This window comes from Solanum dulcamara, chromosome 7 (genome assembly GCF_947179165.1).
Source record: "Solanum dulcamara chromosome 7, daSolDulc1.2, whole genome shotgun sequence".
In the NCBI taxonomy this organism is placed as follows: domain Eukaryota; kingdom Viridiplantae; phylum Streptophyta; class Magnoliopsida; order Solanales; family Solanaceae; genus Solanum; species Solanum dulcamara.
Genome location: NC_077243.1, coordinates 64,275,308 through 64,300,480, shown reverse-complemented (window position 1 = coordinate 64,300,480; position 25,173 = coordinate 64,275,308). Strand labels below are relative to the sequence as shown.

Genomic DNA, 25,173 nt, shown 5'->3' with positions numbered 1-25,173 from the left:
TCCGCAAAAAAATACTTGTTGTCGAGTAGACGAAACCGTGCCGAATTCCGACAAAAAGGAGGGATGCAACACGAGGACTTCCCAGGGGTCACCCATCCTAGTACTACTCTCGCCCAAGCACGCTTAACTTCGGAGTTCTGATGGGATCCGGTGCGTTAGTGCTGGTATGATCGCATCCATCATTCCTAGCGCTCTAAATTCTATTAAACACCCCCTTCCCCTCCCAAACGCCCCGGCGTGCGCCCTGCCCTCCACGCACCGACGCACCCTGCCGCCTGTCACGCCCGTCCTTAGCGCCTCCATCGCACGTCCTAACGGCGTCTAGGCCCCGAATGTCGTGTCCGCAAAAAAATTACTTGTTGTCGAGTAGACGAAACCGTGCCGAATTCCGACAAAAAGGAGGGATGCAACACGAGGACTTCCCAGGGGGTCACCCATCCTAGTACTACTCTCGCCCAAGCACGCTTAACTTCGGAGTTCTGATGGGATCCGGTGCGTTAGTGCTGGTATGATCGCATCCATCATCCTAGCGCTCTAAATTCTATTAAACACCCCTTCCCCTCCCAAACGCCCCGGCGTGCGCCCTGCCCTCCACGCACCGACGCACCCTGCCGCCTGTCACGCCCGTCCTTAGCGCCTCCATCGCACGTCCTAACGGCGTCTAGGCCCCGAATGTCGTGTCCGCAAAAAAATACTTGTTGTCGAGTAGACGAAACCGTGCCGAATTCCGACAAAAAGGAGGATGCAACACGAGGACTTCCCAGGGGGTCACCCATCCTAGTACTACTCTCGCCCAAGCACGCTTAACTTCGGAGTTCTGATGGGATCCGGTGCGTTAGTGCTGGTATGATCGCATCCATCATCCTAGCGCTCTAAATTCTATTAAACACCCCCTTCCCCTCCCAAACGCCCCGGCGTGCGCCCTGCCCTCCACGCACCGACGCACCCTGCCGCCTGTCACGCCCGTCCTTAGCGCCTCCATCGCACGTCCTAACGGCGTCTAGGCCCCGAATGTCGTGTCCGCAAAAAAATACTTGTTGTCGAGTAGACGAAACCGTGCCGAATTCCGACAAAAAGGAGGGATGCAACACGAGGACTTCCCAGGGGGTCACCCATCCTAGTACTACTCTCGCCAAGCACGCTTAACTTCGGAGTTCTGATGGGATCCGGTGCGTTAGTGCTGGTATGATCGCATCCATCATTCCTAGCGCTCTAAATTCTATTAAACACCCCCTTCCCCTCCCAAACGCCCCGGCGTGCGCCCCTGCCCTCGCACGCACCGACGCACCCTGCCGCCTGTCACGCCCGTCCTTAGCGCCTCCATCGCACGTCCTAACGGCGTCTAGGCCCCCGAATGTCGTGTCCGCAAAAAAAATACTTGTTGTCGAGTAGACGAAAACCGTGCCGAATTCCGACAAAAAGGAGGGATGCAACACGAGGACTTCCCAGGGGGTCACCCATCCTAGTACTACTCTCGCCCAAGCACGCTTAACTTCGGAGTTCTGATGGGATCCGGTGCGTTAGTGCTGGTATGATCGCATCCATCATTCCTAGCGCTCTAAATTCTATTAAACACCCCCTTCCCCCTCCCAAACGCCCCGGCGTGCGCCCTGCCCTCCACGCACCGACGCACCCTGCCGCCTGTCACGCCCGTCCTTAGCGCCTCCATCGCACGTCCTAACGGCGTCTAGGCCCCGAATGTCGTGTCCGCAAAAAATACTTGTTGTCGAGTAAGACGAAACCGTGCCGAATTCCGACAAAAAGGAGGGATGCAACACGAGGACTTCCCAGGGGGTCACCCATCCTAGTACTACTCTCGCCCAAGCACGCTTAACTTCGGAGTTCTGATGGGATCCGGTGCGTTAGTGCTGGTAATGATCGCATCCATCATTCTAGCGCTCTAAATTCTATTAAACACCCCCTTCCCCTCCCAAACGCCCCGGCGTGCGCCCTGCCCTCCACGCACCGACGCACCCTGCCGCCTGTCACGCCCGTCCTTAGCGCCTCCATCGCACGTCCTAACGGCGTCTAGGCCCCGAATGTCGTGTCCGCAAAAAAATACTTGTTGTCGAGTAGACGAAACCGTGGCGGAATTCCGACAAAAAGGAGGGATGCAACACGAGGACTTCCCAGGGGGTCACCCCATTCCTAGTACCTACTCTCCGCCCAAGCACGCTTAACTTCGGAGTTCTGATGGGATCCGGTGCGTTAGTGCTGGTATGATCGCATCCAATCATTCCTAGCGCTCTAAAATTCTATTAAACACCCCCCCTTCCCCTCCCAAACGCCCCGGCGTGCGCCCTGCCCCTCCACGCACCGACGCACCCTGCCGCCTGTCACGCCCGTCCTTAGCGCCTCCATCGCACGTCCTACACGGCGTCTAGGCCCCGAATGTCGTGTCCGCAAAAAAATACTTGTTGTCGAGTAGACGAAACCGTGCCGAATTCCGACAAAAAGGAGGGATGCAACACGAGGACTTCCCAGGGGGTCACCCATCCTAGTTACTACTCCTCGCCCAAGCACGCTTAACTTCGGAGTTCTGATGGGATCCGGTGCGTTAGTGCTGGTATGATCGCATCCATCATTCCTAGCGCTCTAAATTCTATTAAACACCCCCTTCCCCTCCCAAACGCCCCGGCGTGCGCCCTGCCCTCCACGCACCGACGCACCCTGCCGCCTGTCACGCCCGTCCTTAGCGCCTCCATCGCACGTCCTAACGGCGTCTAGGCCCCGAATGTCGTGTCCGCAAAAAAATACTTGTTGTCGAGTAGACGGTAACCGTGCCGAATTCCGACAAAAAGGAGGGATGCAACACGAGGACTTCCCAGGGGGTCACCCAACCCTAGTACTACTCTCGCCCAAGCACGCTTAACTTCGGAGTTCTGATGGGATCCGGTGCGTTAGTGCTGGTATGATCGCATCCATCATTCCTAGCGCTCTAAATTCTATTAAACACCCCCTTCCCCTCCCAAACGCCCCGGCGTGCGCCCTGCCCTCCACGCACCGACGCACCCTGCCGCCTGTCACGCCCCGTCCTTAGCGCCTCCATCGCACGTCCTACACGGCGTCTAGGCCCCGAATGTCGTGTCCGCAAAAAAAATACTTGTTGTCGAGTAGACGAAACCGTGCCGAATTCCGACAAAAAGGAGGGATGCAACACGAGGACTTCCCATCGGTCACCCATCCTAGTACTACTCTCGCCCAAGCACGCTTAACTCGGAGTTCTGATGGGATCCGGTGCGTTAGTGCTGGTATGATCGCATCCATCATTTCCTAGCGCTCTAAATTCTATTAAACACCCCCCTTCCCCTCCCAAACGCCCCCGGCGTGCGCCCTGCCCTCCACGCACCGACGCACCCTGCCGCCTGTCACGCCCGTCCTTAAGCGCCTCCATCGCACGTCCTAACGGCGTCTAGCCCCGAATGTCGTGTCCGCAAAAAAATACTTGTTGTCGAGTAGACGAAACCGTGCCGAATTCCGACAAAAAGGGAGGGATGCAACACGAGGACTTCCCAGGGGGTCACCCATCCTAGTACTAACTCTCGCCCAAGCACGCTTAACTTCGGAGTTCTGATGGGATCCGGTGCGTTAGTGCTGGTATGATCGCATCCATCATTCTAGCGCTCTAAATTCTATTAAACACCCCCTTCCCCTCCAAAACGCCCCGGCGTGCGCCCCTGCCCTCCACGCACCGACGCACCCTGCCCGCCTGTCACGCCCGTCCTTAGCGCCTCCATCGCACGTCCTAACGGCGTCTAGGCCCCGAATGTCGTGTCCGCAAAAAAATACTTGTTGTCGAGTAGACGAAACCGTGCCGAATTCCGACAAAAAAGGAGGGATGCAACACGAGGACTTCCCAGGGGGTCACCCATCCTAGTACTACTCTCGCCCAAGCACGCTTAACTTCGGAGTTCTGATGGGATCCGGTGCGTTAGTGCTGTATGATCGCATCCATCATTCCTAGCGCTCTAAATTCTATTAAACACCCCCTTCCCCTCCCAAACGCCCCGGCGGTGCGCTCCTGCCCTCCACGCACCGACGCACCCTGCCGCCTGTCACGCCCGTCCTTAGCGCCTCCATCGCACGTCCTAACGGCGTCTAGGCCCCGAATGTCGTGTCCGCAAAAAAATACTTGTTGTCGAGTAGACGAAACCGTGCCGAATTCCGACAAAAAGGAGGGATGCTACACGAGGACTTCCCAGGGGGTCACCCATCCTAGTACTACTCTCGCCCAAGCACGCTTAACTTCGGAGTTCTGATGGGATCCGGTGCGTTAGTGCTGGTATGATCGCATCCATCATTCCTAGCGCTCTAAATTCTATTAAACACCCCCCTTCCCCTCCCAAACGCCCCGGCGTGCGCCCTGCCCTCCACGCACCGACGCACCCTGCCGCCTGTCACGCCCGTCCTTAGCGCCTCCATCGCACGTCCTAACGGCGTCTAGGCCCCGAATGTCGTGTCCGCAAAAAAAATACTTGTTGTCGAGTAGACGAAACCGTGCCGAATTCCGACAAAAAGGAGGGATGCAACACGAGGACTTCCCAGGGGGTCACCCATCCTAGTACTACTCTCGGCCCAAGCACGCTTAACTTCGGAGTTCTGATGGGATCCGGTGCGTTAGTGCTGGTATGATCGCATCCATCATTCCTAGCGCTCTAAATTCTATTAAACACCCCCTTCCCCTCCCAAACGCCCCGGCGTGCGCCCTGCCCTCCACGCACCGACGCACCCCTGCCGCCTGTCACGCCCGTCCTTAGCGCCTCCATCGCACGTCCTAACGGCGTCTAGGCCCCGAATGTCGTGTCCGCAAAAAAAATACTTGTTGTCGAGTAGACGAAACCGTGCCGAATTCCGACAAAAAGGAGGATGCAACACGAGGACTTCCCAGGGGGTCACCCATCCTAGTACTACTCTCGCCCAAGCACGCTTAACTTCGGAGTTCTGATGGGATCCGGTGCGTTAGTGCTGGTATGATCGCATCCATCATTCCTAGCGCTCTAAATTCTATTAAACACCCCCTTCCCCTCCCAAACGCCCCGGCGTGCGCCCTGCCCTCCACGCACCGACGCACCCTGCCGCCTGTCACGCCCGTCCTTAGCGCCTCCATCGCACGTCCTAACGGCGTCTAGGCCCCGAATGTCGTGTCCGCAAAAAAATACTTGTTGTCGAGTAGACGAAAACCGTGCCGAATTCCGACAAAAAGGAGGGATGCAACACAGAGGACTTCCCAGGGGGTCACCCATCCTAGTACTACTCTCGCCCAAGCACGCTTAACTTCGGAGTTCTGATGGGATCCGGTGCGTTAGTGCTGGTATGATCGCATCCATCATTCCTAGCGCTCTAAATTCTATTAAACACCCCCTTCCCCTCCCAAACGCCCCGGCGTGCGCCCTGCCCTCCACGCACCGACGCACCCTGCCGCCCTGTCACGCCGTCCTTAGCGCTCTCCATCGCACGTCCTAACGGCGTCTAGGCCCCGAATGTCGTGTCCGCAAAAAAATACTTGTTGTCGAGTAGACGAAACCGTGCCGAATTCCGACAAAAAGGAGGGATGCAACACGAGGACTTCCCAGGGGGTCACCCATCCTAGTACTACTCTCGCCCAAGCACGCTTAACTTCGGAGTTCTGATGGGATCCGGTGCGTTAGTGCTGGTATGATCGCATCCATCATTCTAGCGCTCTAAATTCTATTAAACACCCCCTTCCCCTCCCAAACGCCCCGGCGTGCGCCCTGCCCTCCACGCACCGACGCACCCTGCCGCCTGTCACGCCCGTCCCTTAGCGCCTCCATCGCACGTCCTATCGCGTCTAGGCCCCGAATGTCGTGTCCGCAAAAAAATACTTGTTGTCGAGTAGACGAAACCGTGCCGAATTCCGACAAAAAGGAGGGATGCAACACGAGGACTTCCCAGGGGGTCACCCATCCTAGTACTACTCTCGCCCAAGCCACGCTTAACTTCGGAGTTCTGATGGGATCCCGGTGCGTTAGTGCTGGTATGATCGCATCCATCATTCCTAGCGCTCTAAATTCTATTAAACACCCCCCTTCCCCTCCCAAACGCCCCGGCGTGCGCCCTGGCCCTCCACGCACCGACGCACCCTGCCGCCTGTCACGCCCGTCCTTAGCGCCTCCATCGCACGTCCTAACGGCGTCTAGGCCCCGAATGTCGTGTCCGCAAAAAAATACTTGTTGTCGAGTAGACGAAACCGTGCCGAATTCCGACAAAAAGGAGGGATGCAACACGAGGACTTCCCAGGGGGTCACCCATCCTAGTACTACTCTCGCCCAAGGCACGCTTAACTTCGGAGTTCTGATGGGATCCGGTGCGTTAGTGCTGGTATGATCGCATCCATCATTCCTAGCGCTCTAAATTCTATTAAACACCCCCTTCCCCTCCCAAACGCCCCGCATGCGCCCTGCCCTCCACGCACCGACGCACCCCTGCCGCCTGTCACGCCCGTCCTTAGCGCCTCCATCGCACGTCCTAACGGCGTCTAGGCCCCGAATGTCGTGTCCGCAAAAAAAATACTTGTTGTCGAGTAGACGAAACCGTGCCGAATTCCGACAAAAAGGAGGGATGCAACACGAGGACTTCCCAGGGGGTCACCCATCCTAGTACTACTCTTCGCCCAAGCACGCTTAACTTCGGAGTTCTGATGGGATCCGGTGCGTTAGTGCTGGTATGATCGCATCCATCATTCCTAGCGCTCTAAATTCTATTAAACACCCCCCTTCCCCTCCCAAACGCCCCGGCGTGCGCCCTGCCCTCCACGCAACCGACGCACCCCTGCCGCCTGTCACGCCCCGTCCTTAGCGCCTCCATCGCACGTCCTCAACGCGTCTAGGCCCCGAATGTCGTGTCCGCAAAAAAATACTTGTTGTCGAGTAGACGAAACCGTGCCGAATTCCGACAAAAAGGAGGGATGCAACACGAGGACTTCCCCAGGGGGTCACCCATCCTAGTACTACTCTCGCCCAAGCACGCTTAACTTCGGAGTTCTGATGGGATCCGGTGCGTTAGTGCTGGTATGATCGCATCCATCATTCCTAGCGCTCTAAATTCTATTAAACACCCCCATTAAACACCCCCTTCCCCTCCCAAACGCCCCGGCGTGCGCCCTGCCCTCCACGCACCGACGCACCCTGCCGCCTGTCACGCCCGTCCTTAGCGCCTCCATCGCACGTCCTAACGGCGTCTAGGCCCCGAATGTCGTGTCCGCAAAAAAATACTTGTTGTCGAGTAGACGAAACCGTGCCGAATTCCGACAAAAAGGAGGGATGCAACACGAGGACTTCCCAGGGGGTCACCCATCCTAGTACTACTCTCGCCCAAGCACGCTTAACTTCGGAGTTCTGATGGGATCCGGTGCGTTAGTGCTGGTATGATCGCATCCATCATTCCTAGCGCTCTAAATTCTATTAAACACCCCCTTCCCCTCCCAAACGCCCCGGCGTGCGCCCTGCCCTCCACGCACCGACGCACCCTGCCGCCTGTCACGCCCGTCCTTAGCGCCTCCATCGCACGTCCTAACGGCGTCTAGGCCCCGAATGTCGTGTCCGCAAAAAAATACTTGTTGTCGAGTAGACGAAACCGTGCCGAATTCCGACAAAAAGGAGGGATGCAACACGAGGACTTCCCAGGGGGTCACCCATCCTAGTACTACTCTCGCCCAAGCACGCTTAACTTCGGAGTTCTGATGGGATCCGGTGCGTTAGTGCTGGTATGATCGCATCCATCATTCCTAGCGCTCTAAATTCTATTAAACACCCCCTTCCCCTCCCAAACGCCCCGGCGTGCGCCCTGCCCTCCACGCACCGACGCACCCTGCAGCCTGTCACGCCCGTCCTTAGCGCCTCCATCGCACGTCCTAACGGCGTCTAGGCCCCGAATGTCGTGTCCGCAAAAAAATACTTGTTGTCGAGTAGACGAAACCGTGCCGAATTCCGACAAAAAGGAGGGATGCAACACGAGGACTTCCCAGGGGGTCACCCATCCTAGTACTACTCTCGCCCAAGCACGCTTAACTTCGGAGTTCTGATGGGATCCGGTGCGTTAGTGCTGGTATGATCGCATCCATCATTCCTAGCGCTCTAAATTCTATTAAACACCCCCTTCCCCTCCCAAACGCCCCGGCGTGCGCCCTGCCCTCCACGCACCGACGCACCCTGCCGCCTGTCACGCCCGTCCTTAGCGCCTCCATCGCACGTCCTAACGGCGTCTAGGCCCCGAATGTCGTGTCCGCAAAAAAATACTTGTTGTCGAGTAGACGAAACCGTGCCGAATTCCGACAAAAAGGAGGGATGCAACACGAGGACTTCCCAGGGGGTCACCCATCCTAGTACTACTCTCGCCCAAGCACGCTTAACTTCGGAGTTCTGATGGGATCCGGTGCGTTAGTGCTGGTATGATCGCATCCATCATTCCTAGCGCTCTAAATTCTATTAAACACCCCCTTCCCCTCCCAAACGCCCCGGCGTGCGCCCTGCCCTCCACGCACCGACGCACCCTGCTGCCTGTCACGCCCGTCCTTAGCGCCTCCATCGCACGTCCTAACGGCGTCTAGGCCCCGAATGTCGTGTCCGCAAAAAAATACTTGTTGTCGAGTAGACGAAACCGTGCCGAATTCCGACAAAAAGGAGGGATGCAACACGAGGACTTCCCAGGGGGTCACCCATCCTAGTACTACTCTCGCCCAAGCACGCTTAACTTCGGAGTTCTGATGGGATCCGGTGCGTTAGTGCTGGTATGATCGCATCCATCATTCCTAGCGCTCTAAATTCTATTAAACACCCCCTTCCCCTCCCAAACGCCCCGGCGTGCGCCCTGCCCTCCACGCACCGACGCACCCTGCCGCCTGTCACGCCCGTCCTTAGCGCCTCCATCGCACGTCCTAACGGCGTCTAGGCCCCGAATGTCGTGTCCGCAAAAAAATACTTGTTGTCGAGTAGACGAAACCGTGCCGAATTCCGACAAAAAGGAGGGATGCAACACGAGGACTTCCCAGGGGGTCACCCATCCTAGTACTACTCTCGCCCAAGCACGCTTAACTTCGGAGTTCTGATGGGATCCGGTGCGTTAGTGCTGGTATGATCGCATCCATCATTCCTAGCGCTCTAAATTCTATTAAACACCCCCTTCCCCTCCCAAACGCCCCGGCGTGCGCCCTGCCCTCCACGCACCGACGCACCCTGCCGCCTGTCACGCCCGTCCTAAGCGCCTCCATCGCACGTCCTAACGGCGTCTAGGCCCCGAATGTCGTGTCCGCAAAAAAATACTTGTTGTCGAGTAGACGAAACCGTGCCGAATTCCGACAAAAAGGAGGGATGCAACACGAGGACTTCCCAGGGGGTCACCCATCCTAGTACTACTCTCGCCCAAGCACGCTTAACTTCGGAGTTCTGATGGGATCCGGTGCGTTAGTGCTGGTATGATCGCATCCATCATTCCTAGCGCTCTAAATTCTATTAAACACCCCCTTCCCCTCCCAAACGCCCCGGCGTGCGCCCTGCCCTCCACGCACCGACGCACCCTGCCGCCTGTCACGCCCGTCCTTAGCGCCTCCATCGCACGTCCTAACGGCGTCTAGGCCCCGAATGTCGTGTCCGCAAAAAAATACTTGTTGTCGAGTAGACGAAACCGTGCCGAATTCCGACAAAAAGGAGGGATGCAACACGAGGACTTCCCAGGGGGTCACCCATCCTAGTACTACTCTCGCCCAAGCACGCTTAACTTCGGAGTTCTGATGGGATCCGGTGCGTTAGTGCTGGTATGATCGCATCCATCATTCCTAGCGCTCTAAATTCTATTAAACACCCCCTTCCCCTCCCAAACGCCCCGGCGTGCGCCCTGCCCTCCACGCACCGACGCACCCTGCCGCCTGTCACGCCCGTCCTTAGCGCCTCCATCGCACGTCCTAACGGCGTCTAGGCCCCGAATGTCGTGTCCGCAAAAAAATACTTGTTGTCGAGTAGACGAAACCGTGCCGAATTCCGACAAAAAGGAGGGATGCAACACGAGGACTTCCCAGGGGGTCACCCATCCTAGTACTACTCTCGCCCAAGCACGCTTAACTTCGGAGTTCTGATGGGATCCGGTGCGTTAGTGCTGGTATGATCGCATCCATCATTCCTAGCGCTCTAAATTCTATTAAACACCCCCTTCCCCTCCCAAACGCCCCGGCGTGCGCCCTGCCCTCCACGCACCGACGCACCCTGCCGCCTGTCACGCCCGTCCTTAGCGCCTCCATCGCACGTCCTAACGGCGTCTAGGCCCCGAATGTCGTGTCCGCAAAAAAATACTTGTTGTCGAGTAGACGAAACCGTGCCGAATTCCGACAAAAAGGAGGGATGCAACACGAGGACTTCCCAGGGGGTCACCCATCCTAGTACTACTCTCGCCCAAGCACGCTTAACTTCGGAGTTCTGATGGGATCCGGTGCGTTAGTGCTGGTATGATCGCATCCATCATTCCTAGCGCTCTAAATTCTATTAAACACCCCCTTCCCCTCCCAAACGCCCCGGCGTGCGCCCTGCCCTCCACGCACCGACGCACCCTGCCGCCTGTCACGCCCGTCCTTAGCGCCTCCATCGCACGTCCTAACGGCGTCTAGGCCCCGAATGTCGTGTCCGCAAAAAAATACTTGTTGTCGAGTAGACGAAACCGTGCCGAATTCCGACAAAAAGGAGGGATGCAACACGAGGACTTCCCAGGGGGTCACCCATCCTAGTACTACTCTCGCCCAAGCACGCTTAACTTCGGAGTTCTGATGGGATCCGGTGCGTTAGTGCTGGTATGATCGCATCCATCATTCCTAGCGCTCTAAATTCTATTAAACACCCCCTTCCCCTCCCAAACGCCCCGGCGTGCGCCCTGCCCTCCACGCACCGACGCACCCTGCCGCCTGTCACGCCCGTCCTTAGCGCCTCCATCGCACGTCCTAACGGCGTCTAGGCCCCGAATGTCGTGTCCGCAAAAAAATACTTGTTGTCGAGTAGACGAAACCGTGCCGAATTCCGACAAAAAGGAGGGATGCAACACGAGGACTTCCCAGGGGGTCACCCATCCTAGTACTACTCTCGCCCAAGCACGCTTAACTTCGGAGTTCTGATGGGATCCGGTGCGTTAGTGCTGGTATGATCGCATCCATCATTCCTAGCGCTCTAAATTCTATTAAACACCCCCTTCCCCTCCCAAACGCCCCGGCGTGCGCCCTGCCCTCCACGCACCGACGCACCCTACCGCCTGTCACGCCCGTCCTTAGCGCCTCCATCGCACGTCCTAACGGCGTCTAGGCCCCGAATGTCGTGTCCGCAAAAAAATACTTGTTGTCGAGTAGACGAAACCGTGCCGAATTCCGACAAAAAGGAGGGATGCAACACGAGGACTTCCCAGGGGGTCACCCATCCTAGTACTACTCTCGCCCAAGCACGCTTAACTTCGGAGTTCTGATGGGATCCGGTGCGTTAGTGCTGGTATGATCGCATCCATCATTCCTAGCGCTCTAAATTCTATTAAACACCCCCTTCCCCTCCCAAACGCCCCGGCGTGCGCCCTGCCCTCCACGCACCGACGCACCCTGCCGCCTGTCACGCCCGTCCTTAGCGCCTCCATCGCACGTCCTAACGGCGTCTAGGCCCCGAATGTCGTGTCCGCAAAAAAATACTTGTTGTCGAGTAGACGAAACCGTGCCGAATTCCGACAAAAAGGAGGGATGCAACACGAGGACTTCCCAGGGGGTCACCCATCCTAGTACTACTCTCGCCCAAGCACGCTTAACTTCGGAGTTCTGATGGGATCCGGTGCGTTAGTGCTGGTATGATCGCATCCATCATTCCTAGCGCTCTAAATTCTATTAAACACCCCCTTCCCCTCCCAAACGCCCCGGCGTGCGCCCTGCCCTCCACGCACCGACGCACCCTGCCGCCTGTCACGCCCGTCCTTAGCGCCTCCATCGCACGTCCTAACGGCGTCTAGGCCCCGAATGTCGTGTCCGCAAAAAAATACTTGTTGTCGAGTAGACGAAACCGTGCCGAATTCCGACAAAAAGGAGGGATGCAACACGAGGACTTCCCAGGGGGTCACCCATCCTAGTACTACTCTCGCCCAAGCACGCTTAACTTCGGAGTTCTGATGGGATCCGGTGCGTTAGTGCTGGTATGATCGCATCCATCATTCCTAGCGCTCTAAATTCTATTAAACACCCCCTTCCCCTCCCAAACGCCCCGGCGTGCGCCCTGCCCTCCACGCACCGACGCACCCTGCCGCCTGTCACGCCCGTCCTTAGCGCCTCCATCGCACGTCCTAACGGCGTCTAGGCCCCGAATGTCGTGTCCGCAAAAAAATACTTGTTGTCGAGTAGACGAAACCGTGCCGAATTCCGACAAAAAGGAGGGATGCAACACGAGGACTTCCCAGGGGGTCACCCATCCTAGTACTACTCTCGCCCAAGCACGCTTAACTTCGGAGTTCTGATGGGATCCGGTGCGTTAGTGCTGGTATGATCGCATCCATCATTCCTAGCGCTCTAAATTCTATTAAACACCCCCTTCCCCTCCCAAACGCCCCGGCGTGCGCCCTGCCCTCCACGCACCGACGCACCCTGCCGCCTGTCACGCCCGTCCTTAGCGCCTCCATCGCACGTCCTAACGGCGTCTAGGCCCCGAATGTCGTGTCCGCAAAAAAATACTTGTTGTCGAGTAGACGAAACCGTGCCGAATTCCGACAAAAAGGAGGGATGCAACACGAGGACTTCCCAGGGGGTCACCCATCCTAGTACTACTCTCGCCCAAGCACGCTTAACTTCGGAGTTCTGATGGGATCCGGTGCGTTAGTGCTGGTATGATCGCATCCATCATTCCTAGCGCTCTAAATTCTATTAAACACCCCCTTCCCCTCCCAAACGCCCCGGCGTGCGCCCTGCCCTCCACGCACCGACGAACCCTGCCGCCTGTCACGCCCGTCCTAAGCGCCTCCATCGCACGTCCTAACGGCGTCTAGGCCCCGAATGTCGTGTCCGCAAAAAAATACTTGTTGTCGAGTAGACGAAACCGTGCCGAATTCCGACAAAAAGGAGGGATGCAACACGAGGACTTCCCAGGGGGTCACCCATCCTAGTACTACTCTCGCCCAAGCACGCTTAACTTCGGAGTTCTGATGGGATCCGGTGCGTTAGTGCTGGTATGATCGCATCCATCATTCCTAGCGCTCTAAATTCTATTAAACACCCCCTTCCCCTCCCAAACGCCCCGGCGTGCGCCCTGCCCTCCACGCACCGACGCACCCTGCCGCCTGTCACGCCCGTCCTTAGCGCCTCCATCGCACGTCCTAACGGCGTCTAGGCCCCGAATGTCGTGTCCGCAAAAAAATACTTGTTGTCGAGTAGACGAAACCGTGCCGAATTCCGACAAAAAGGAGGGATGCAACACGAGGACTTCCCAGGGGGTCACCCATCCTAGTACTACTCTCGCCCAAGCACGCTTAACTTCGGAGTTCTGATGGGATCCGGTGCGTTAGTGCTGGTATGATCGCATCCATCATTCCTAGCGCTCTAAATTCTATTAAACACCCCCTTCCCCTCCCAAACGCCCCGGCGTGCGCCCTGCCCTCCACGCACCGACGCACCCTGCCGCCTGTCACGCCCGTCCTTAGCGCCTCCATCGCACGTCCTAACGGCGTCTAGGCCCCGAATGTCGTGTCCGCAAAAAAATACTTGTTGTCGAGTAGACGAAACCGTGCCGAATTCCGACAAAAAGGAGGGATGCAACACGAGGACTTCCCAGGGGGTCACCCATCCTAGTACTACTCTCGCCCAAGCACGCTTAACTTCGGAGTTCTGATGGGATCCGGTGCGTTAGTGCTGGTATGATCGCATCCATCATTCCTAGCGCTCTAAATTCTATTAAACACCCCCTTCCCCTCCCAAACGCCCCGGCGTGCGCCCTGCCCTCCACGCACCGACGCACCCTGCCGCCTGTCACGCCCGTCCTTAGCGCCTCCATCGCACGTCCTAACGGCGTCTAGGCCCCGAATGTCGTGTCCGCAAAAAAATACTTGTTGTCGAGTAGACGAAACCGTGCCGAATTCCGACAAAAAGGAGGGATGCAACACGAGGACTTCCCAGGGGGTCACCCATCCTAGTACTACTCTCGCCCAAGCACGCTTAACTTCGGAGTTCTGATGGGATCCGGTGCGTTAGTGCTGGTATGATCGCATCCATCATTCCTAGCGCTCTAAATTCTATTAAACACCCCCTTCCCCTCCCAAACGCCCCGGCGTGCGCCCTGCCCTCCACGCACCGACGCACCCTGCCGCCTGTCACGCCCGTCCTTAGCGCCTCCATCGCACGTCCTAACGGCGTCTAGGCCCCGAATGTCGTGTCCGCAAAAAAATACTTGTTGTCGAGTAGACGAAACCGTGCCGAATTCCGACAAAAAGGAGGGATGCAACACGAGGACTTCCCAGGGGGTCACCCATCCTAGTACTACTCTCGCCCAAGCACGCTTAACTTCGGAGTTCTGATGGGATCCGGTGCGTTAGTGCTGGTATGATCGCATCCATCATTCCTAGCGCTCTAAATTCTATTAAACACCCCCTTCCCCTCCCAAACGCCCCGGCGTGCGCCCTGCCCTCCACGCACCGACGAACCCTGCCGCCTGTCACGCCCGTCCTAAGCGCCTCCATCGCACGTCCTAACGGCGTCTAGGCCCCGAATGTCGTGTCCGCAAAAAAATACTTGTTGTCGAGTAGACGAAACCGTGCCGAATTCCGACAAAAAGGAGGGATGCAACACGAGGACTTCCCAGGGGGTCACCCATCCTAGTACTACTCTCGCCCAAGCACGCTTAACTTCGGAGTTCTGATGGGATCCGGTGCGTTAGTGCTGGTATGATCGCATCCATCATTCCTAGCGCTCTAAATTCTATTAAACACCCCCTTCCCCTCCCAAACGCCCCGGCGTGCGCCCTGCCCTCCACGCACCGACGCACCCTGCCGCCTGTCACGCCCGTCCTTAGCGCCTCCATCGCACGTCCTAACGGCGTCTAGGCCCCGAATGTCGTGTCCGCAAAAAAAATACTTGTTGTCGAGTAGACGAAACCGTGCCGAATTCCGACAAAAAGGAGGGATGCAACACGAGGACTTCCCAGGGGGTCACCCATCCTAGTACTACTCTCGCCCAAGCACGCTTAACTTCGGAGTTCTGATGGGATCCGGTGCGTTAGTGCTGGTATGATCGCATCCATCATTCCTAGCGCTCTAAATTCTATTAAACACCCCCTTCCCCTCCCAAACGCCCCGGCGTGCGCCCTGCCCTCCACGCACCGACGCACCCTGCCGCCTGTCACGCCCGTCCTTAGCGCCTCCATCGCACGTCCTAACGGCGTCTAGGCCCCGAATGTCGTGTCCGCAAAAAAATACTTGTTGTCGAGTAGACGAAACCGTGCCGAATTCCGACAAAAAGGAGGGATGCAACACGAGGACTTCCCAGGGGGTCACCCATCCTAGTACTACTCTCGCCCAAGCACGCTTAACTTCGGAGTTCTGATGGGATCCGGTGCGTTAGTGCTGGTATGATCGCATCCATCATTCCTAGCGCTCTAAATTCTATTAAACACCCCCTTCCCCTCCCAAACGCCCCGGCGTGCGCCCTGCCCTCCACGCACCGACGCACCCTGCCGCCTGTCACGCCCGTCCTTAGCGCCTCCATCGCACGTCCTAACGGCGTCTAGGCCCCGAATGTCGTGTCCGCAAAAAAATACTTGTTGTCGAGTAGACGAAACCGTGCCGAATTCCGACAAAAAGGAGGGATGCAACACGAGGACTTCCCAGGGGGTCACCCATCCTAGTACTACTCTCGCCCAAGCACGCTTACCTTCGGAGTTCTGATGGGATCCGGTGCGTTAGTGCTGGTATGATCGCATCCATCATTCCTAGCGCTCTAAATTCTATTAAACACCCCCTTCCCCTCCCAAACGCCCCGGCGTGCGCCCTGCCCTCCACGCACCGACGCACCCTGCCGCCTGTCACGCCCGTCCTTAGCGCCTCCATCGCACGTCCTAACGGCGTCTAGGCCCCGAATGTCGTGTCCGCAAAAAAATACTTGTTGTCGAGTAGACGAAACCGTGCCGAATTCCGACAAAAAGGAGGGATGCAACACGAGGACTTCCCAGGGGGTCACCCATCCTAGTACTACTCTCGCCCAAGCACGCTTAACTTCGGAGTTCTGATGGGATCCGGTGCGTTAGTGCTGGTATGATCGCATCCATCATTCCTAGCGCTCTAAATTCTATTAAACACCCCCTTCCCCTCCCAAACGCCCCGGCGTGCGCCCTGCCCTCCACGCACCGACGCACCCTGCCGCCTGTCACGCCCGTCCTAAGCGCCTCCATCGCACGTCCTAACGGCGTCTAGGCCCCGAATGTCGTGTCCGCAAAAAAATACTTGTTGTCGAGTAGACGAAACCGTGCCGAATTCCGACAAAAAGGAGGGATGCAACACGAGGACTTCCCAGGGGGTCACCCATCCTAGTACTACTCTCGCCCAAGCACGCTTAACTTCGGAGTTCTGATGGGATCCGGTGCGTTAGTGCTGGTATGATCGCATCCATCATTCCTAGCGCTCTAAATTCTATTAAACACCCCCTTCCCCTCCCAAACGCCCCGGCGTGCGCCCTGCCCTCCACGCACCGACGCACCCTGCCGCCTGTCACGCCCGTCCTTAGCGCCTCCATCGCACGTCCTAACGGCGTCTAGGCCCCGAATGTCGTGTCCGCAAAAAAATACTTGTTGTCGAGTAGACGAAACCGTGCCGAATTCCGACAAAAAGGAGGGATGCAACACGAGGACTTCCCAGGGGGTCACCCATCCTAGTACTACTCTCGCCCAAGCACGCTTAACTTCGGAGTTCTGATGGGATCCGGTGCGTTAGTGCTGGTATGATCGCATCCATCATTCCTAGCGCTCTAAATTCTATTAAACACCCCCTTCCCCTCCCAAACGCCCCGGCGTGCGCCCTGCCCTCCACGCACCGACGCACCCTGCCGCCTGTCACGCCCGTCCTTAGCGCCTCCATCGCACGTCCTAACGGCGTCTAGGCCCCGAATGTCGTGTCCGCAAAAAAATACTTGTTGTCGAGTAGACGAAACCGTGCCGAATTCCGACAAAAAGGAGGGATGCAACACGAGGACTTCCCAGGGGGTCACCCATCCTAGTACTACTCTCGCCCAAGCACGCTTAACTTCGGAGTTCTGATGGGATCCGGTGCGTTAGTGCTGGTATGATCGCATCCATCATTCCTAGCGCTCTAAATTCTATTAAACACCCCCTTCCCCTCCCAAACGCCCCGGCGTGCGCCCTGCCCTCCACGCACCGACGCACCCTGCCGCCTGTCACGCCCGTCCTTAGCGCCTCCATCGCACGTCCTAACGGCGTCTAGGCCCCGAATGTCGTGTCCGCAAAAAAATACTTGTTGTCGAGTAGACGAAACCGTGCCGAATTCCGACAAAAAGGAGGGATGCAACACGAGGACTTCCCAGGGGGTCACCCATCCTAGTACTACTCTCGCCCAAGCACGCTTAACTTCGGAGTTCTGATGGGATCCGGTGCGTTAGTGCTGGTATGATCGCATCCATCATTCCTAGCGCTCTAAATTCTATTAAACACCCCCTTCCCCTCCCAAACGCCCCGGCGTGCGCCCTGCCCTCCACGCACCGACGCACCCTGCCGCCTGTCACGCCCGTCCTTAGCGCCTCCATCGCACGTCCTAACGGCGTCTAGGCCCCGAATGTCGTGTCCGCAAAAAAATACTTGTTGTCGAGTAGACGAAACCGTGCCGAATTCCGACAAAAAGGAGGGATGCAACACGAGGACTTCCCAGGGGGTCACCCATCCTAGTACTACTCTCGCCCAAGCACGCTTAACTTCGGAGTTCTGATGGGATCCGGTGCGTTAGTGCTGGTATGATCGCATCCATCATTCCTAGCGCTCTAAATTCTATTAAACACCCCCTTCCCCTCCCAAACGCCCCGGCGTGCGCCCTGCCCTCCACGCACCGACGCACCCTGCCGCCTGTCACGCCCGTCCTTAGCGCCTCCATCGCACGTCCTAACGGCGTCTAGGCCCCGAATGTCGTGTCCGCAAAAAAATACTTGTTGTCGAGTAGACGAAACCGTGCCGAATTCCGACAAAAAGGAGGGATGCAACACGAGGACTTCCCAGGGGGTCACCCATCCTAGTACTACTCTCGCCCAAGCACGCTTAACTTCGGAGTTCTGATGGGATCCGGTGCGTTAGTGCTGGTATGATCGCATCCATCATTCCTAGCGCTCTAAATTCTATTAAACACCCCCTTCCCCTCCCAAACGCCCCGGCGTGCGCCCTGCCCTCCACGCACCGACGCACCCTGCCGCCTGTCACGCCCGTCCTAAGCGCCTCCATCGCACGTCCTAACGGCGTCTAGGCCCCGAATGTCGTGTCCGCAAAAAAATACTTGTTGTCGAGTAGACGAAACCGTGCCGAATTCCGACAAAAAGGAGGGATGCAACACGAGGACTTCCCAGGGGGTCACCCATCCTAGTACTACTCTCGCCCAAGCACGCTTAACTTCGGAGTTCTGATGGGATCCGGTGCGTTAGTGCTGGTATGATCGCATCCATCATTCCTAGCGCTCTAAATTCTATTAAACACCCCCTTCCCCTCCCAAACGCCCCGGCGTGCGCCCTGCCCTCCACGCACCGACGCACCCTGCCGCCTGTCACGCCCGTCCTTAGCGCCTCCATCGCACGTCCTAACGGCGTCTAGGCCCCGAATGTCGTGTCCGCAAAAAAATACTTGTTGTCGAGTAGACGAAACCGTGCCGAATTCCGACAAAAAGGAGGGATGCAACACGAGGACTTCCCAGGGGGTCACCCATCCTAGTACTACTCTCGCCCAAGCACGCTTAACTTCGGAGTTCTGATGGGATCCGGTGCGTTAGTGCTGGTATGATCGCATCCATCATTCCTAGCGCTCTAAATTCTATTAAACACCCCCTTCCCCTCCCAAACGCCCCGGCGTGCGCCCTGCCCTCCACGCACCGACGCACCCTGCCGCCTGTCACGCCCGTCCTTAGCGCCTCCATCGCACGTCCTAACGGCGTCTAGGCCCCGAATGTCGTGTCCGCAAAAAAATACTTGTTGTCGAGTAGACGAAACCGTGCCGAATTCCGACAAAAAGGAGGGATGCAACACGAGGACTTCCCAGGGGGTCACCCATCCTAGTACTACTCTCGCCCAAGCACGCTTAACTTCGGAGTTCTGATGGGATCCGGTGCGTTAGTGCTGGTATGATCGCATCCATCATTCCTAGCGCTCTAAATTCTATTAAACACCCCCTTCCCCTCCCAAACGCCCCGGCGTGCGCCCTGCCCTCCACGCACCGACGCACCCTGCCGCCTGTCACGCCCGTCCTAAGCGCCTCCATCGCACGTCCTAACGGCGTCTAGGCCCCGAATGTCGTGTCCGCAAAAAAATACTTGTTGTCGAGTAGACGAAACCGTGCCGAATTCCGACAAAAAGGAGGGATGCAACACGAGGACTTCCCAGGGGGTAGCCCATCCTAGTACTACTCTCGCCCAAGCACGCTTAACTTCGGAGTTCTGATGGGATCCGGTGCGTTAGTGCTGGTATGATCGCATCCATCATTCCTAGCGCTCTAAATTCTATTAAACACCCCCTTCCCCTCCCAAACGCCCCGGCGTGCGCCCTGCCCTCCACGCACCGACGCACCCTGCCGCCTGTCACGCCCGTCCTTAGCGCCTCCATCGCACGTCCTAACGGCGTCTAGGCCCCGAATGTCGTGTCCGCAAAAAAATACTTGTTGTCGAGTAGACGAAACCGTGCCGAATTCCGACAAAAAGGAGGGATGCAACACGAGGACTTCCCAGGGGGTCACCCATCCTAGTACTACTCTCGCCCAAGCACGCTTAACTTCGGAGTTCTGATGGGATCCGGTGCGTTAGTGCTGGTATGATCGCATCCATCATTCCTAGCGCTCTAAATTCTATTAAACACCCCCTTCCCCTCCCAAACGCCCCGGCGTGCGCCCTGCCCTCCACGCACCGACGCACCCTGCCGCCTGTCACGCCCGTCCTTAGCGCCTCCATCGCACGTCCTAACGGCGTCTAGGCCCCGAATGTCGTGTCCGCAAAAAAATACTTGTTGTCGAGTAGACGAAACCGTGCCGAATTCCGACAAAAAGGAGGGATGCAACACGAGGACTTCCCAGGGGGTCACCCATCCTAGTACTACTCTCGCCCAAGCACGCTTAACTTCGGAGTTCTGATGGGATCCGGTGCGTTAGTGCTGGTATGATCGCATCCATCATTCCTAGCGCTCTAAATTCTATTAAACACCCCCTTCCCCTCCCAAACGCCCCGGCGTGCGCCCTGCCCTCCACGCACCGACGCACCCTGCCGCCTGTCACGCCCGTCCTTAGCGCCTCCATCGCACGTCCTAACGGCGTCTAGGCCCCGAATGTCGTGTCCGCAAAAAAATACTTGTTGTCGAGTAGACGAAACCGTGCCGAATTCCGACAAAAAGGAGGGATGCAACACGAGGACTTCCCAGGGGGTCACCCATCCTAGTACTACTCTCGCCCAAGCACGCTTAACTTCGGAGTTCTGATGGGATCCGGTGCGTTAGTGCTGGTATGATCGCAACCATCATTCCTAGCGCTCTAAATTCTATTAAACACCCCCTTCCCCTCCCAAACGCCCCGGCGTGCGCCCTGCCCTCCACGCACCGACGCACCCTGCCGCCTGTCACGCCCGTCCTTAGCGCCTCCATCGCACGTCCTAACGGCGTCTAGGCCCCGAATGTCGTGTCCGCAAAAAAATACTTGTTGTCGAGTAGACGAAACCGTGCCGAATTCCGACAAAAAGGAGGGATGCAACACGAGGACTTCCCAGGGGGTCACCCATCCTAGTACTACTCTCGCCCAAGCACGCTTAACTTCGGAGTTCTGATGGGATCCGGTGCGTTAGTGCTGGTATGATCGCATCCATCATTCCTAGCGCTCTAAATTCTATTAAACACCCCCTTCCCCTCCCAAACGCCCCGGCGTGCGCCCTGCCCTCCACGCACCGACGCACCCTGCCGCCTGTCACGCCCGTCCTTAGCGCCTCCATCGCACGTCCTAACGGCGTCTAGGCCCCGAATGTCGTGTCCGCAAAAAAATACTTGTTGTTGAGTAGACGAAACCGTGCCGAATTCCGACAAAAAGGAGGGATGCAACACGAGGACTTCCCAGGGGGTCACCCATCCTAGTACTACTCTCGCCCAAGCACGCTTAACTTCGGAGTTCTGATGGGATCCGGTGCGTTAGTGCTGGTATGATCGCATCCATCATTCCTAGCGCTCTAAATTCTATTAAACACCCCCTTCCCCTCCCAAACGCCCCGGCGTGCGCCCTGCCCTCCACGCACCGACGCACCCTGCCGCCTGTCACGCCCGTCCTTAGCGCCTCCATCGCACGTCCTAACGGCGTCTAGGCCCCGAATGTCGTGTCCGCAAAAAAATACTTGTTGTCGAGTAGACGAAACCGTGCCGAATTCCGACAAAAAGGAGGGATGCAACACGAGGACTTCCCAGGGGGTCACCCATCCTAGTACTACTCTCGCCCAAGCACGCTTAACTTCGGAGTTCTGATGGGATCCGGTGCGTTAGTGCTGGTATGATCGCATCCATCATTCCTAGCGCTCTAAATTCTATTAAACACCCCCTTCCCCTCCCTAACGCCCCGGCGTGCGCCCTGCCCTCCACGCACCGACGCACCCTGCCGCCTGTCACGCCCGTCCTTAGCGCCTCCATCGCACGTCCTAACGGCGTCTAGGCCCCGAATGTCGTGTCCGCAAAAAAATACTTGTTGTCGAGTAGACGAAACCGTGCCGAATTCCGACAAAAAGGAGGGATGCAACACGAGGACTTCCCAGGGGGTCACCCATCCTAGTACTACTCTCGCCCAAGCACGCTTAACTTCGGAGTTCTGATGGGATCCGGTGCGTTAGTGCTGTTATGATCGCATCCATCATTCCTAGCGCTCTAAATTCTATTAAACACCCCCTTCCCCTCCCAAACGCCCCGGCGTGCGCCCTGCCCTCCACGCACCGACGCACCCTGCCGCCTGTCACGCCCGTCCTTAGCGCCTCCATCGCACGTCCTAACGGCGTCTAGGCCCCGAATGTCGTGTCCGCAAAAAAATACTTGTTGTCGAGTAGACGAAACCGTGCCGAATTCCGACAAAAAGGAGGGATGCAACACGAGGACTTCCCAGGGGGTCACCCATCCTAGTACTACTCTCGCCCAAGCACGCTTAACTTCGGAGTTCTGATGGGATCCGGTGCGTTAGTGCTGGTATGATCGCATCCATCATTCCTAGCGCTCTAAATTCTATTAAACACCCCCTTCCCCTCCCAAACGCCCCGGCGTGCGCCCTGCCCTCCACGCACCGACGCACCCTGCCGCCTGTCACGCCCGTCCTTAGCGCCTCCATCGCACGTCCTAACGGCGTCTAGGCCCCGAATGTCGTGTCCGCAAAAAAATACTTGTTGTCGAGTAGACGAAACCGTGCCGAATTCCGACAAAAAGGAGGGATGCAACACGAGGACTTCCCAGGGGGTCACCCATCCTAGTACTACTCTCGCCCAAGCACGCTTAACTTCGGAGTTCTGATGGGATCCGGTGCGTTAGTGCTGGTATGATCGCATCCATCATTCCTAGCGCTCTAAATTCTATTAAACACCCCCTTCCCCTCCCAAACGCCCCGGCGTGCGCCCTGCCCTCCACGCACCGACGCACCCTGCCGCCTGTCACGCCCGTCCTTAGCGCCTCCATCGCACGTCCTAACGGCGTCTAGGCCCCGAATGTCGTGTCCGCAAAAAAATACTTGTTGTCGAGTAGACGAAACCGTGCCGAATTCCGACAAAAAGGAGGGATGCAACACGAGGACTTCCCAGGGGGTCACCCATCCTAGTACTACTCTCGCCCAAGCACGCTTAACTTCGGAGTTCTGATGGGATCCGGTGCGTTAGTGCTGGTATGATCGCATCCATCATTCCTAGCGCTCTAAATTCTATTAAACACCCCCTTCCCCTCCCAAACGCCCCGGCGTGCGCCCTGCCCTCCACGCACCGACGCACCCTGCCGCCTGTCACGCCCGTCCTAAGCGCCTCCATCGCACGTCCTAACGGCGTCTAGGCCCCGAATGTCGTGTCCGCAAAAAAATACTTGTTGTCGAGTAGACGAAACCGTGCCGAATTCCGACAAAAAGGAGGGATGCAACACGAGGACTTCCCAGGGGGTCACCCATCCTAGTACTACTCTCGCCCAAGCACGCTTAACTTCGGAGTTCTGATGGGATCCGGTGCGTTAGTGCTGGTATGATCGCATCCATCATTCCTAGCGCTCTAAATTCTATTAAACACCCCCTTCCCCTCCCAAACGCCCCGGCGTGCGCCCTGCCCTCCACGCACCGACGCACCCTGCCGCCTGTCACGCCCGTCCTTAGCGCCTCCATCGCACGTCCTAACGGCGTCTAGGCCCCGAATGTCGTGTCCGCAAAAAAATACTTGTTGTCGAGTAGACGAAACCGTGCCGAATTCCGACAAAAAGGAGGGATGCAACACGAGGACTTCCCAGGGGGTCACCCATCCTAGTACTACTCTCGCCCAAGCACGCTTAACTTCGGAGTTCTGATGGGATCCGGTGCGTTAGTGCTGGTATGATCGCATCCATCATTCCTAGCGCTCTAAATTCTATTAAACACCCCCTTCCCCTCCCAAACGCCCCGGCGTGCGCCCTGCCCTCCACGCACCGACGCACCCTGCCGCCTGTCACGCCCGTCCTTAGCGCCTCCATCGCACGTCCTAACGGCGTCTAGGCCCCGAATGTCGTGTCCGCAAAAAAATACTTGTTGTCGAGTAGACGAAACCGTGCCGAATTCCGACAAAAAGGAGGGATGCAACACGAGGACTTCCCAGGGGGTCACCCATCCTAGTACTACTCTCGCCCAAGCACGCTTAACTTCGGAGTTCTGATGGGATCCGGTGCGTTAGTGCTGGTATGATCGCATCCATCATTCCTAGCGCTCTAAATTCTATTAAACACCCCCTTCCCCTCCCAAACGCCCCGGCGTGCGCCCTGCCCTCCACGCACCGACGCACCCTGCCGCCTGTCACGCCCGTCCTTAGCGCCTCCATCGCACGTCCTAACGGCGTCTAGGCCCCGAATGTCGTGTCCGCAAAAAAATACTTGTTGTCGAGTAGACGAAACCGTGCCGAATTCCGACAAAAAGGAGGGATGCAACACGAGGACTTCCCAGGGGGTCACCCATCCTAGTACTACTCTCGCCCAAGCACGCTTAACTTCGGAGTTCTGATGGGATCCGGTGCGTCAGTGCTGGTATGATCGCATCCATCATTCCTAGCGCTCTAAATTCTATTAAACACCCCCTTCCCCTCCCAAACGCCCCGGCGTGCGCCCTGCCCTCCACGCACCGACGCACCCTGCCGCCTGTCACGCCCGTCCTTAGCGCCTCCATCGCACGTCCTAACGGCGTCTAGGCCCCGAATGTCGTGTCCGCAAAAAAATACTTGTTGTCGAGTAGACGAAACCGTGCCGAATTCCGACAAAAAGGAGGGATGCAACACGAGGACTTCCCAGGGGGTCACCCATCCTAGTACTACTCTCGCCCAAGCACGCTTAACTTCGGAGTTCTGATGGGATCCGGTGCGTCAGTGCTGGTATGATCGCATCCATCATTCCTAGCGCTCTAAATTCTATTAAACACCCCCTTCCCCTCCCAAACGCCCCGGCGTGCGCCCTGCCCTCCACGCACCGACGCACCCTGCCGCCTGTCACGCCCGTCCTTAGCGCCTCCATCGCACGTCCTAACGGCGTCTAGGCCCCGAATGTCGTGTCCGCAAAAAAATACTTGTTGTCGAGTAGACGAAACCGTGCCGAATTCCGACAAAAAGGAGGGATGCAACACGAGGACTTCCCAGGGGGTCACCCATCCTAGTACTACTCTCGCCCAAGCACGCTTAACTTCGGAGTTCTGATGGGATCCGGTGCGTTAGTGCTGGTATGATCGCATCCATCATTCCTAGCGCTCTAAATTCTATTAAACACCCCCTTCCCCT

General features: G+C 57.4%; 74 non-coding genes across 74 annotated transcripts; all 74 read right to left on the bottom strand.

Annotated features, from left to right (window-relative positions):
- Positions 1–60: 60 nt before the first annotated feature.
- LOC129897553 (5S ribosomal RNA) lies at positions 61–178 on the bottom strand. The gene has a single exon (XR_008768637.1). It is a non-coding gene; the product is annotated as a 5S ribosomal RNA (ribosomal RNA).
- Positions 179–401: 223 nt separating this feature from the next.
- On the bottom strand, positions 402–520 carry LOC129897200 (5S ribosomal RNA). The gene has a single exon (XR_008768301.1). It is a non-coding gene; the product is annotated as a 5S ribosomal RNA (ribosomal RNA).
- Positions 521–739: 219 nt separating this feature from the next.
- On the bottom strand, positions 740–858 carry LOC129897372 (5S ribosomal RNA). The gene has a single exon (XR_008768465.1). It is a non-coding gene; the product is annotated as a 5S ribosomal RNA (ribosomal RNA).
- Positions 859–1,079: 221 nt separating this feature from the next.
- Positions 1,080–1,197, bottom strand: LOC129897688 (5S ribosomal RNA). The gene has a single exon (XR_008768764.1). It is a non-coding gene; the product is annotated as a 5S ribosomal RNA (ribosomal RNA).
- Positions 1,198–1,424: 227 nt separating this feature from the next.
- On the bottom strand, positions 1,425–1,543 carry LOC129897199 (5S ribosomal RNA). Its single transcript, XR_008768300.1, has one exon. It is a non-coding gene; the product is annotated as a 5S ribosomal RNA (ribosomal RNA).
- A 223-nt stretch (positions 1,544–1,766) lies between these two features.
- Positions 1,767–1,886, bottom strand: LOC129897640 (5S ribosomal RNA). The gene has a single exon (XR_008768719.1). It is a non-coding gene; the product is annotated as a 5S ribosomal RNA (ribosomal RNA).
- A 222-nt stretch (positions 1,887–2,108) lies between these two features.
- LOC129897810 (5S ribosomal RNA) lies at positions 2,109–2,231 on the bottom strand. The gene has a single exon (XR_008768877.1). It is a non-coding gene; the product is annotated as a 5S ribosomal RNA (ribosomal RNA).
- A 228-nt stretch (positions 2,232–2,459) lies between these two features.
- LOC129897742 (5S ribosomal RNA) lies at positions 2,460–2,580 on the bottom strand. The gene has a single exon (XR_008768813.1). It is a non-coding gene; the product is annotated as a 5S ribosomal RNA (ribosomal RNA).
- Positions 2,581–2,803: 223 nt separating this feature from the next.
- Positions 2,804–2,923, bottom strand: LOC129897642 (5S ribosomal RNA). The gene has a single exon (XR_008768720.1). It is a non-coding gene; the product is annotated as a 5S ribosomal RNA (ribosomal RNA).
- Positions 2,924–3,148: 225 nt separating this feature from the next.
- On the bottom strand, positions 3,149–3,265 carry LOC129897764 (5S ribosomal RNA). The gene has a single exon (XR_008768833.1). It is a non-coding gene; the product is annotated as a 5S ribosomal RNA (ribosomal RNA).
- A 226-nt stretch (positions 3,266–3,491) lies between these two features.
- LOC129897615 (5S ribosomal RNA) lies at positions 3,492–3,611 on the bottom strand. Its single transcript, XR_008768695.1, has one exon. It is a non-coding gene; the product is annotated as a 5S ribosomal RNA (ribosomal RNA).
- A 224-nt stretch (positions 3,612–3,835) lies between these two features.
- Positions 3,836–3,953, bottom strand: LOC129897698 (5S ribosomal RNA). Its single transcript, XR_008768773.1, has one exon. It is a non-coding gene; the product is annotated as a 5S ribosomal RNA (ribosomal RNA).
- A 224-nt stretch (positions 3,954–4,177) lies between these two features.
- Positions 4,178–4,296, bottom strand: LOC129897508 (5S ribosomal RNA). Its single transcript, XR_008768595.1, has one exon. It is a non-coding gene; the product is annotated as a 5S ribosomal RNA (ribosomal RNA).
- Positions 4,297–4,520: 224 nt separating this feature from the next.
- LOC129897621 (5S ribosomal RNA) lies at positions 4,521–4,640 on the bottom strand. The gene has a single exon (XR_008768701.1). It is a non-coding gene; the product is annotated as a 5S ribosomal RNA (ribosomal RNA).
- A 223-nt stretch (positions 4,641–4,863) lies between these two features.
- On the bottom strand, positions 4,864–4,982 carry LOC129897371 (5S ribosomal RNA). The gene has a single exon (XR_008768464.1). It is a non-coding gene; the product is annotated as a 5S ribosomal RNA (ribosomal RNA).
- Positions 4,983–5,205: 223 nt separating this feature from the next.
- LOC129897634 (5S ribosomal RNA) lies at positions 5,206–5,325 on the bottom strand. The gene has a single exon (XR_008768713.1). It is a non-coding gene; the product is annotated as a 5S ribosomal RNA (ribosomal RNA).
- A 223-nt stretch (positions 5,326–5,548) lies between these two features.
- Positions 5,549–5,667, bottom strand: LOC129897198 (5S ribosomal RNA). Its single transcript, XR_008768299.1, has one exon. It is a non-coding gene; the product is annotated as a 5S ribosomal RNA (ribosomal RNA).
- Positions 5,668–5,888: 221 nt separating this feature from the next.
- LOC129897745 (5S ribosomal RNA) lies at positions 5,889–6,009 on the bottom strand. Its single transcript, XR_008768816.1, has one exon. It is a non-coding gene; the product is annotated as a 5S ribosomal RNA (ribosomal RNA).
- Positions 6,010–6,233: 224 nt separating this feature from the next.
- On the bottom strand, positions 6,234–6,353 carry LOC129897623 (5S ribosomal RNA). Its single transcript, XR_008768703.1, has one exon. It is a non-coding gene; the product is annotated as a 5S ribosomal RNA (ribosomal RNA).
- A 223-nt stretch (positions 6,354–6,576) lies between these two features.
- LOC129897635 (5S ribosomal RNA) lies at positions 6,577–6,696 on the bottom strand. Its single transcript, XR_008768714.1, has one exon. It is a non-coding gene; the product is annotated as a 5S ribosomal RNA (ribosomal RNA).
- Positions 6,697–6,922: 226 nt separating this feature from the next.
- Positions 6,923–7,042, bottom strand: LOC129897610 (5S ribosomal RNA). Its single transcript, XR_008768690.1, has one exon. It is a non-coding gene; the product is annotated as a 5S ribosomal RNA (ribosomal RNA).
- A 235-nt stretch (positions 7,043–7,277) lies between these two features.
- Positions 7,278–7,396, bottom strand: LOC129897197 (5S ribosomal RNA). Its single transcript, XR_008768298.1, has one exon. It is a non-coding gene; the product is annotated as a 5S ribosomal RNA (ribosomal RNA).
- Positions 7,397–7,618: 222 nt separating this feature from the next.
- LOC129897196 (5S ribosomal RNA) lies at positions 7,619–7,737 on the bottom strand. The gene has a single exon (XR_008768297.1). It is a non-coding gene; the product is annotated as a 5S ribosomal RNA (ribosomal RNA).
- Positions 7,738–7,959: 222 nt separating this feature from the next.
- On the bottom strand, positions 7,960–8,078 carry LOC129897195 (5S ribosomal RNA). Its single transcript, XR_008768296.1, has one exon. It is a non-coding gene; the product is annotated as a 5S ribosomal RNA (ribosomal RNA).
- Positions 8,079–8,300: 222 nt separating this feature from the next.
- Positions 8,301–8,419, bottom strand: LOC129897194 (5S ribosomal RNA). The gene has a single exon (XR_008768295.1). It is a non-coding gene; the product is annotated as a 5S ribosomal RNA (ribosomal RNA).
- Positions 8,420–8,641: 222 nt separating this feature from the next.
- LOC129897193 (5S ribosomal RNA) lies at positions 8,642–8,760 on the bottom strand. The gene has a single exon (XR_008768294.1). It is a non-coding gene; the product is annotated as a 5S ribosomal RNA (ribosomal RNA).
- Positions 8,761–8,982: 222 nt separating this feature from the next.
- On the bottom strand, positions 8,983–9,101 carry LOC129897191 (5S ribosomal RNA). Its single transcript, XR_008768292.1, has one exon. It is a non-coding gene; the product is annotated as a 5S ribosomal RNA (ribosomal RNA).
- Positions 9,102–9,323: 222 nt separating this feature from the next.
- LOC129897190 (5S ribosomal RNA) lies at positions 9,324–9,442 on the bottom strand. Its single transcript, XR_008768291.1, has one exon. It is a non-coding gene; the product is annotated as a 5S ribosomal RNA (ribosomal RNA).
- Positions 9,443–9,664: 222 nt separating this feature from the next.
- On the bottom strand, positions 9,665–9,783 carry LOC129897189 (5S ribosomal RNA). The gene has a single exon (XR_008768290.1). It is a non-coding gene; the product is annotated as a 5S ribosomal RNA (ribosomal RNA).
- Positions 9,784–10,005: 222 nt separating this feature from the next.
- On the bottom strand, positions 10,006–10,124 carry LOC129897188 (5S ribosomal RNA). Its single transcript, XR_008768289.1, has one exon. It is a non-coding gene; the product is annotated as a 5S ribosomal RNA (ribosomal RNA).
- Positions 10,125–10,346: 222 nt separating this feature from the next.
- LOC129897187 (5S ribosomal RNA) lies at positions 10,347–10,465 on the bottom strand. Its single transcript, XR_008768288.1, has one exon. It is a non-coding gene; the product is annotated as a 5S ribosomal RNA (ribosomal RNA).
- Positions 10,466–10,687: 222 nt separating this feature from the next.
- On the bottom strand, positions 10,688–10,806 carry LOC129897186 (5S ribosomal RNA). Its single transcript, XR_008768287.1, has one exon. It is a non-coding gene; the product is annotated as a 5S ribosomal RNA (ribosomal RNA).
- Positions 10,807–11,028: 222 nt separating this feature from the next.
- On the bottom strand, positions 11,029–11,147 carry LOC129897185 (5S ribosomal RNA). Its single transcript, XR_008768286.1, has one exon. It is a non-coding gene; the product is annotated as a 5S ribosomal RNA (ribosomal RNA).
- A 222-nt stretch (positions 11,148–11,369) lies between these two features.
- On the bottom strand, positions 11,370–11,488 carry LOC129897184 (5S ribosomal RNA). Its single transcript, XR_008768285.1, has one exon. It is a non-coding gene; the product is annotated as a 5S ribosomal RNA (ribosomal RNA).
- Positions 11,489–11,710: 222 nt separating this feature from the next.
- Positions 11,711–11,829, bottom strand: LOC129897183 (5S ribosomal RNA). Its single transcript, XR_008768284.1, has one exon. It is a non-coding gene; the product is annotated as a 5S ribosomal RNA (ribosomal RNA).
- Positions 11,830–12,051: 222 nt separating this feature from the next.
- On the bottom strand, positions 12,052–12,170 carry LOC129897182 (5S ribosomal RNA). The gene has a single exon (XR_008768283.1). It is a non-coding gene; the product is annotated as a 5S ribosomal RNA (ribosomal RNA).
- Positions 12,171–12,392: 222 nt separating this feature from the next.
- Positions 12,393–12,511, bottom strand: LOC129897180 (5S ribosomal RNA). Its single transcript, XR_008768281.1, has one exon. It is a non-coding gene; the product is annotated as a 5S ribosomal RNA (ribosomal RNA).
- Positions 12,512–12,733: 222 nt separating this feature from the next.
- Positions 12,734–12,852, bottom strand: LOC129897179 (5S ribosomal RNA). Its single transcript, XR_008768280.1, has one exon. It is a non-coding gene; the product is annotated as a 5S ribosomal RNA (ribosomal RNA).
- A 222-nt stretch (positions 12,853–13,074) lies between these two features.
- LOC129897178 (5S ribosomal RNA) lies at positions 13,075–13,193 on the bottom strand. The gene has a single exon (XR_008768279.1). It is a non-coding gene; the product is annotated as a 5S ribosomal RNA (ribosomal RNA).
- A 222-nt stretch (positions 13,194–13,415) lies between these two features.
- On the bottom strand, positions 13,416–13,534 carry LOC129897177 (5S ribosomal RNA). The gene has a single exon (XR_008768278.1). It is a non-coding gene; the product is annotated as a 5S ribosomal RNA (ribosomal RNA).
- Positions 13,535–13,756: 222 nt separating this feature from the next.
- LOC129897176 (5S ribosomal RNA) lies at positions 13,757–13,875 on the bottom strand. The gene has a single exon (XR_008768277.1). It is a non-coding gene; the product is annotated as a 5S ribosomal RNA (ribosomal RNA).
- Positions 13,876–14,097: 222 nt separating this feature from the next.
- On the bottom strand, positions 14,098–14,216 carry LOC129897175 (5S ribosomal RNA). The gene has a single exon (XR_008768276.1). It is a non-coding gene; the product is annotated as a 5S ribosomal RNA (ribosomal RNA).
- A 222-nt stretch (positions 14,217–14,438) lies between these two features.
- On the bottom strand, positions 14,439–14,557 carry LOC129897174 (5S ribosomal RNA). Its single transcript, XR_008768275.1, has one exon. It is a non-coding gene; the product is annotated as a 5S ribosomal RNA (ribosomal RNA).
- A 222-nt stretch (positions 14,558–14,779) lies between these two features.
- Positions 14,780–14,898, bottom strand: LOC129897173 (5S ribosomal RNA). Its single transcript, XR_008768274.1, has one exon. It is a non-coding gene; the product is annotated as a 5S ribosomal RNA (ribosomal RNA).
- Positions 14,899–15,121: 223 nt separating this feature from the next.
- On the bottom strand, positions 15,122–15,240 carry LOC129897172 (5S ribosomal RNA). The gene has a single exon (XR_008768273.1). It is a non-coding gene; the product is annotated as a 5S ribosomal RNA (ribosomal RNA).
- A 222-nt stretch (positions 15,241–15,462) lies between these two features.
- Positions 15,463–15,581, bottom strand: LOC129897171 (5S ribosomal RNA). Its single transcript, XR_008768272.1, has one exon. It is a non-coding gene; the product is annotated as a 5S ribosomal RNA (ribosomal RNA).
- Positions 15,582–15,803: 222 nt separating this feature from the next.
- Positions 15,804–15,922, bottom strand: LOC129897478 (5S ribosomal RNA). Its single transcript, XR_008768567.1, has one exon. It is a non-coding gene; the product is annotated as a 5S ribosomal RNA (ribosomal RNA).
- A 222-nt stretch (positions 15,923–16,144) lies between these two features.
- Positions 16,145–16,263, bottom strand: LOC129897169 (5S ribosomal RNA). Its single transcript, XR_008768270.1, has one exon. It is a non-coding gene; the product is annotated as a 5S ribosomal RNA (ribosomal RNA).
- A 222-nt stretch (positions 16,264–16,485) lies between these two features.
- Positions 16,486–16,604, bottom strand: LOC129897168 (5S ribosomal RNA). The gene has a single exon (XR_008768269.1). It is a non-coding gene; the product is annotated as a 5S ribosomal RNA (ribosomal RNA).
- Positions 16,605–16,826: 222 nt separating this feature from the next.
- LOC129897166 (5S ribosomal RNA) lies at positions 16,827–16,945 on the bottom strand. The gene has a single exon (XR_008768268.1). It is a non-coding gene; the product is annotated as a 5S ribosomal RNA (ribosomal RNA).
- Positions 16,946–17,167: 222 nt separating this feature from the next.
- On the bottom strand, positions 17,168–17,286 carry LOC129897165 (5S ribosomal RNA). Its single transcript, XR_008768267.1, has one exon. It is a non-coding gene; the product is annotated as a 5S ribosomal RNA (ribosomal RNA).
- Positions 17,287–17,508: 222 nt separating this feature from the next.
- On the bottom strand, positions 17,509–17,627 carry LOC129897164 (5S ribosomal RNA). Its single transcript, XR_008768266.1, has one exon. It is a non-coding gene; the product is annotated as a 5S ribosomal RNA (ribosomal RNA).
- A 222-nt stretch (positions 17,628–17,849) lies between these two features.
- Positions 17,850–17,968, bottom strand: LOC129897162 (5S ribosomal RNA). The gene has a single exon (XR_008768264.1). It is a non-coding gene; the product is annotated as a 5S ribosomal RNA (ribosomal RNA).
- A 222-nt stretch (positions 17,969–18,190) lies between these two features.
- Positions 18,191–18,309, bottom strand: LOC129897161 (5S ribosomal RNA). The gene has a single exon (XR_008768263.1). It is a non-coding gene; the product is annotated as a 5S ribosomal RNA (ribosomal RNA).
- Positions 18,310–18,531: 222 nt separating this feature from the next.
- Positions 18,532–18,650, bottom strand: LOC129897160 (5S ribosomal RNA). The gene has a single exon (XR_008768262.1). It is a non-coding gene; the product is annotated as a 5S ribosomal RNA (ribosomal RNA).
- Positions 18,651–18,872: 222 nt separating this feature from the next.
- LOC129897159 (5S ribosomal RNA) lies at positions 18,873–18,991 on the bottom strand. The gene has a single exon (XR_008768261.1). It is a non-coding gene; the product is annotated as a 5S ribosomal RNA (ribosomal RNA).
- Positions 18,992–19,213: 222 nt separating this feature from the next.
- Positions 19,214–19,332, bottom strand: LOC129897158 (5S ribosomal RNA). Its single transcript, XR_008768260.1, has one exon. It is a non-coding gene; the product is annotated as a 5S ribosomal RNA (ribosomal RNA).
- A 222-nt stretch (positions 19,333–19,554) lies between these two features.
- LOC129897488 (5S ribosomal RNA) lies at positions 19,555–19,673 on the bottom strand. The gene has a single exon (XR_008768576.1). It is a non-coding gene; the product is annotated as a 5S ribosomal RNA (ribosomal RNA).
- A 222-nt stretch (positions 19,674–19,895) lies between these two features.
- On the bottom strand, positions 19,896–20,014 carry LOC129897156 (5S ribosomal RNA). Its single transcript, XR_008768258.1, has one exon. It is a non-coding gene; the product is annotated as a 5S ribosomal RNA (ribosomal RNA).
- A 222-nt stretch (positions 20,015–20,236) lies between these two features.
- Positions 20,237–20,355, bottom strand: LOC129897155 (5S ribosomal RNA). The gene has a single exon (XR_008768257.1). It is a non-coding gene; the product is annotated as a 5S ribosomal RNA (ribosomal RNA).
- Positions 20,356–20,577: 222 nt separating this feature from the next.
- On the bottom strand, positions 20,578–20,696 carry LOC129897453 (5S ribosomal RNA). The gene has a single exon (XR_008768544.1). It is a non-coding gene; the product is annotated as a 5S ribosomal RNA (ribosomal RNA).
- Positions 20,697–20,918: 222 nt separating this feature from the next.
- Positions 20,919–21,037, bottom strand: LOC129897154 (5S ribosomal RNA). The gene has a single exon (XR_008768256.1). It is a non-coding gene; the product is annotated as a 5S ribosomal RNA (ribosomal RNA).
- A 222-nt stretch (positions 21,038–21,259) lies between these two features.
- On the bottom strand, positions 21,260–21,378 carry LOC129897153 (5S ribosomal RNA). Its single transcript, XR_008768255.1, has one exon. It is a non-coding gene; the product is annotated as a 5S ribosomal RNA (ribosomal RNA).
- Positions 21,379–21,600: 222 nt separating this feature from the next.
- LOC129897152 (5S ribosomal RNA) lies at positions 21,601–21,719 on the bottom strand. Its single transcript, XR_008768254.1, has one exon. It is a non-coding gene; the product is annotated as a 5S ribosomal RNA (ribosomal RNA).
- A 222-nt stretch (positions 21,720–21,941) lies between these two features.
- Positions 21,942–22,060, bottom strand: LOC129897590 (5S ribosomal RNA). Its single transcript, XR_008768673.1, has one exon. It is a non-coding gene; the product is annotated as a 5S ribosomal RNA (ribosomal RNA).
- A 222-nt stretch (positions 22,061–22,282) lies between these two features.
- On the bottom strand, positions 22,283–22,401 carry LOC129897150 (5S ribosomal RNA). The gene has a single exon (XR_008768253.1). It is a non-coding gene; the product is annotated as a 5S ribosomal RNA (ribosomal RNA).
- Positions 22,402–22,623: 222 nt separating this feature from the next.
- LOC129897149 (5S ribosomal RNA) lies at positions 22,624–22,742 on the bottom strand. Its single transcript, XR_008768252.1, has one exon. It is a non-coding gene; the product is annotated as a 5S ribosomal RNA (ribosomal RNA).
- Positions 22,743–22,964: 222 nt separating this feature from the next.
- LOC129897148 (5S ribosomal RNA) lies at positions 22,965–23,083 on the bottom strand. The gene has a single exon (XR_008768251.1). It is a non-coding gene; the product is annotated as a 5S ribosomal RNA (ribosomal RNA).
- Positions 23,084–23,305: 222 nt separating this feature from the next.
- On the bottom strand, positions 23,306–23,424 carry LOC129897147 (5S ribosomal RNA). The gene has a single exon (XR_008768250.1). It is a non-coding gene; the product is annotated as a 5S ribosomal RNA (ribosomal RNA).
- A 222-nt stretch (positions 23,425–23,646) lies between these two features.
- On the bottom strand, positions 23,647–23,765 carry LOC129897146 (5S ribosomal RNA). The gene has a single exon (XR_008768249.1). It is a non-coding gene; the product is annotated as a 5S ribosomal RNA (ribosomal RNA).
- Positions 23,766–23,987: 222 nt separating this feature from the next.
- LOC129897144 (5S ribosomal RNA) lies at positions 23,988–24,106 on the bottom strand. Its single transcript, XR_008768247.1, has one exon. It is a non-coding gene; the product is annotated as a 5S ribosomal RNA (ribosomal RNA).
- A 222-nt stretch (positions 24,107–24,328) lies between these two features.
- LOC129897368 (5S ribosomal RNA) lies at positions 24,329–24,447 on the bottom strand. Its single transcript, XR_008768461.1, has one exon. It is a non-coding gene; the product is annotated as a 5S ribosomal RNA (ribosomal RNA).
- A 222-nt stretch (positions 24,448–24,669) lies between these two features.
- Positions 24,670–24,788, bottom strand: LOC129897367 (5S ribosomal RNA). The gene has a single exon (XR_008768460.1). It is a non-coding gene; the product is annotated as a 5S ribosomal RNA (ribosomal RNA).
- Positions 24,789–25,010: 222 nt separating this feature from the next.
- LOC129897143 (5S ribosomal RNA) lies at positions 25,011–25,129 on the bottom strand. Its single transcript, XR_008768246.1, has one exon. It is a non-coding gene; the product is annotated as a 5S ribosomal RNA (ribosomal RNA).
- Positions 25,130–25,173: the final 44 nt, after the last annotated feature.